We start from the raw sequence: 5,000 nt of genomic DNA, 5'->3' as shown, positions 1-5,000 counted from the left end.
TTGCGCCTTAACCTAACCTATGTTGCGCCTTAACCTAACCTATGTTGCGCCTTAACCTAACCTATGTTGCGCCGTAACCTAACCTATGTTGCGCCTTAACCTAACCTATGTTGCGCCTTAACCTAACCTATGTTGCGCCGTAACCTAACCTATGTTGCGCCTTAACCTAACCTATGTTGCGCCTTAACCTAACCTATGTTGCGCCTTAACCTAACCTATGTTGCGCCTTAACCTAACCTATGTTGCGCCTTAACCTAACCTATGTTGCGCCTTAACCTAACCTATGTTGCGCCTTAACCCAACACACGTTGGGCCTTAACCCAACACACGTTGGGCCTTAACCCAACACACGTTGGGCCTTAACCCAACACACGTTGGGCCTTAACCCAACACACGTTGGGCCTTAACCCAACACACGTTGGGCCTTAACCCAACACACGTTGGGCCTTAACCCAACACACGTTGGGCCTTAACCCAACACACGTTGGGCCTTAACCCAACACACGTTGGGCCTTAACCCAACACACGTTGGGCCTTAACCCAACACACGTTGGGCCTTAACCCAACACACGTTGGGCCTTAACCCAACACACGTTGGGCCTTAACCCAACACACGTTGGGCCTTAACCCAACACACGTTGGGCCTTAACCCAACACACGTTGGGCCTTAACCCAACACACGTTGGGCCTTAACCCAACACACGTTGGGCCTTAACCCAACACACGTTGGGCCTTAACCTGCTCTGTAATTGTCATACGACGCGTTAAATTAGTGTAGTGTTGCCTAACTGCAACCCCCGCAATATAGTTTGCTACTCGCACTGCCCGGTCCCCAGAGTATCGCTTCATGTTAAACACCTTGCAGCTATACACTGTAATGCGGATGGCGGCAGGACGTACATGCTCAATGCCCTTCGCAGTTGTTCATTGGCATTCGCATGGCGAAGCACAGCCTACGTTGTGGTACGGCTTGTGGCAACTGTCCGCTGATGTTGTACGTCCAAATCACACACTGTACCGCACATTGGTCCTCATGTACTGAATGATACATCGTGGTACATGTGTGACCGTACCACGACTGCGCCAACAACGGCGAACCATACGGTCCAAATATTGTGCACTCAGCTACGTGTCGTCTCCCTATAAGAGCTGGATTGCAGTATGGTATGCCGTGGATGGCGATCAGCATGAGCCGTCTGTTGATGTAGTGGCGCGTGTTGTCAGACGTAGTCGTCTCTTCTCACACACCGTGATAGCATGGTGCACTGCGTTCCACATCTGCGACATGCGACAGAGGCCGGTTGACAGTCGTTCGCGCAATGGACATCGCATACGTACGGGGGCCACCTTCCACGTGTTCGCGAAGCGTGCACATGTTGTTGCGTGTATGTGGGCAGACATAGTGTGTCGTGACACCTGACACAGGCATGCAACAATCGTTGAATTTGCAAATGGCGATGGACGTCTACGTTTGCTGGTGACGTTACGCAAATGAAGAACTGGTAAACCGTTGTGGTGCGGTTGTTCTCGCTAGAGGTGAATCAGTGATGGCGACGATCGGTTGAGCTACCAACCGGTTGTTTCAGCGATACCCACCATGCCCACGAACGTGAATGGCATGTGGGTGTGAAGCGATACGCGGCGGTGGCTGGGTGGGACCGTCCCCGGCCGGTGAGGGGGGGCCTTCCGGCGTGCTGGCCGCGCGGTGCGTGGGCGCACGCGCTACAGCCGGCTGGTGGGGGCGGCCAGTGGCAGGCGCGCCGGCCGACGGAGGCGGCAGGCGGCGCAGCTGCGCGCCGGCGCACCCTGCACGCGGCGCCGTGCGGCCAAAGTAGGTCCTCGCGGGCCCGGTGCGAAGCGCGGTGGACATCTGCAGTGTGCTGGTCCGATTGAGGACTGTGTGCGCTGAGGATGCGCCGCCGCCCGGCGCTCGGCGCCGCGACGCCGTCTGCTGCTCGGTCGCCTCTGCGGTTCTCGCAGGTGGATTGTATCGCAGCTGTGCGGACGTGTTGGCGCGTGCGCTGTGCTGGGAGAGTTCGCTTCGGCACCCAAGTGGGGCTTTTGTCCTTCTGTGGCGCTGGCGTTGGAGCTGCCGGCCACCGTAGGTGGCGCGTGTTGTCTCCCGCCGGCAATGCCACGACAGCACGCTCCCGGGCCTCTGTCGGCAGCGGCAAGCTCAGTTGGGAGCACGGGTGGTCGCACCTAAAGCGTCTACTCGCCAAACTCCGGGCGATTGCGCCTCTCTCGAACCCGACCAAGTACTTAGGACGGCGCTGCGCGCCGCCGGGACCTGAGAGGGTTTCGAGGTGTATTGTGCAGGGGAGCTCAGCCTCCTCCTGTTTGCAGAATAATTGAGCGGACGCTTGCGTGTTCGCGCGGGCCCCCGGGACACACTCCCGGGCGGCCGGCTGCTCAGCTCTAGTTGACGCAGCTCCCTGGTTGATCCTGCCAGTAGTCATATGCTTGTCTCAAAGATTAAGCCATGCATGTCTCAGTACAAGCCGCATTAAGGTGAAACCGCGAATGGCTCATTAAATCAGTTATGGTTCCTTAGATCGTACCCACGTTACTTGGATAACTGTGGTAATTCTAGAGCTAATACATGCAAACAGAGTCCCGACCAGAGATGGAAGGGACGCTTTTATTAGATCAAAACCAATCGGTCGGCTCGTCCGGTCCGTTTGCCTTGGTGACTCTGAATAACTTTGGGCTGATCGCACGGTCCTCGTACCGGCGACGCATCTTTCAAATGTCTGCCTTATCAACTGTCGATGGTAGGTTCTGCGCCTACCATGGTTGTAACGGGTAACGGGGAATCAGGGTTCGATTCCGGAGAGGGAGCCTGAGAAACGGCTACCACATCCAAGGAAGGCAGCAGGCGCGCAAATTACCCACTCCCGGCACGGGGAGGTAGTGACGAAAAATAACGATACGGGACTCATCCGAGGCCCCGTAATCGGAATGAGTACACTTTAAATCCTTTAACGAGTATCTATTGGAGGGCAAGTCTGGTGCCAGCAGCCGCGGTAATTCCAGCTCCAATAGCGTATATTAAAGTTGTTGCGGTTAAAAAGCTCGTAGTTGGATTTGTGTCCCACGCTGTTGGTTCACCGCCCGTCGGTGTTTAACTGGCATGTATCGTGGGACGTCCTGCCGGTGGGGCGAGCTGAAGGCGTGCGACGCGCCTCGTGCGTGCTCGTGCGTCCCGAGGCGGACCCCGTTGCAATCCTACCAGGGTGCTCTTGAGTGAGTGTCTCGGTGGGCCGGCACGTTTACTTTGAACAAATTAGAGTGCTTAAAGCAGGCAAGCCCGCCTGAATACTGTGTGCATGGAATAATGGAATAGGACCTCGGTTCTATTTTGTTGGTTTTCGGAACCCGAGGTAATGATTAATAGGGACAGGCGGGGGCATTCGTATTGCGACGTTAGAGGTGAAATTCTTGGATCGTCGCAAGACGAACAGAAGCGAAAGCATTTGCCAAGTATGTTTTCATTAATCAAGAACGAAAGTTAGAGGTTCGAAGGCGATCAGATACCGCCCTAGTTCTAACCATAAACGATGCCAGCCAGCGATCCGCCGCAGTTCCTCCGATGACTCGGCGGGCAGCCTCCGGGAAACCAAAGCTTTTGGGTTCCGGGGGAAGTATGGTTGCAAAGCTGAAACTTAAAGGAATTGACGGAAGGGCACCACCAGGAGTGGAGCCTGCGGCTTAATTTGACTCAACACGGGAAACCTCACCAGGCCCGGACACCGGAAGGATTGACAGATTGATAGCTCTTTCTTGATTCGGTGGGTGGTGGTGCATGGCCGTTCTTAGTTGGTGGAGCGATTTGTCTGGTTAATTCCGATAACGAACGAGACTCTAGCCTGCTAACTAGTCGCGTGACATCCTTCGTGCTGTCAGCGATTACTTTTCTTCTTAGAGGGACAGGCGGCTTCTAGCCGCACGAGATTGAGCAATAACAGGTCTGTGATGCCCTTAGATGTTCTGGGCCGCACGCGCGCTACACTGAAGGAATCAGCGTGTCTTCCTAGGCCGAAAGGTCGGGGTAACCCGCTGAACCTCCTTCGTGCTAGGGATTGGGGCTTGCAATTGTTCCCCATGAACGAGGAATTCCCAGTAAGCGCGAGTCATAAGCTCGCGTTGATTACGTCCCTGCCCTTTGTACACACCGCCCGTCGCTACTACCGATTGAATGATTTAGTGAGGTCTTCGGACTGGTACGCGGCATTGACTCTGTCGTTGCCGATGCTACCGGAAAGATGACCAAACTTGATCATTTAGAGGAAGTAAAAGTCGTAACAAGGTTTCCGTAGGTGAACCTGCGGAAGGATCATTACCGACTAGACTGCATGTCTTTCGATGTGCGTGTCGTGTCGCGCAACACGCTACCTGTACGGCTCGCAGTAGCCGTGCGCCGCGTGCGGAACCACGCGTGCTTCTCAAAACTAACGCCAATGTTGTGTGGTACGAGCGCTGAAGCGCTGGAGCGGCTGGCCTGCGGCACCTGGCGCCTGGCGCCGGTTTTGAATGACTTTCGCCCGACTGCCTGTCCGCTCCGGTGTGGAGCCGTACGACGCCCATCGGCCGTGAGGCCGTTGGACACAGAACGCTTGAACAGGGGCCGCCACACGCCTACGTCCCGCCTATGCAACTGTCTTGAAAGAGACAGTGTAAACTAAGAAAAGATCACCCAGGACGGTGGATCACTCGGCTCGTGGGTCGATGAAGAACGCAGCAAATTGCGCGTCGACATGTGAACTGCAGGACACATGAACATCGACGTTTCGAACGCACATTGCGGTCCATGGATTCCGTTCCCGGGCCACGTCTGGCTGAGGGTCGGCTACGTATACTGAAGCGCGCGGCGTTTGCCCCGCTTCGCAGACCTGGGAGCGTCGCGGCCGCCTGTGGGGCCGGCCGCGCCTCCTTAAACGTGCGATGCGCGCCCGTCGCCTGGCGGTTCGCATACCGGTACTTACTCGGTAGCGTGCACA

General features: G+C 56.0%; 2 non-coding genes across 2 annotated transcripts; both read left to right on the top strand.

Moving 5' to 3' along the window:
* Positions 1-2,432: 2,432 nt before the first annotated feature.
* On the top strand, positions 2,433-4,342 carry LOC124587172. Its single transcript, XR_006975317.1, has one exon. It is a non-coding gene; the product is annotated as a small subunit ribosomal RNA (ribosomal RNA).
* Positions 4,343-4,693: 351 nt separating this feature from the next.
* LOC124587186 lies at positions 4,694-4,848 on the top strand. The gene has a single exon (XR_006975327.1). It is a non-coding gene; the product is annotated as a 5.8S ribosomal RNA (ribosomal RNA).
* The last annotated feature ends 152 nt before the right edge of the window (positions 4,849-5,000 follow it).

This window comes from Schistocerca americana, unplaced genomic scaffold (genome assembly GCF_021461395.2).
Source record: "Schistocerca americana isolate TAMUIC-IGC-003095 unplaced genomic scaffold, iqSchAmer2.1 HiC_scaffold_583, whole genome shotgun sequence".
Classification (NCBI taxonomy): domain Eukaryota; kingdom Metazoa; phylum Arthropoda; class Insecta; order Orthoptera; family Acrididae; genus Schistocerca; species Schistocerca americana.
The sequence above is the reverse complement of the archived record's forward strand: the minus strand, read 5'-3'. Positions and strand labels throughout refer to the sequence as shown.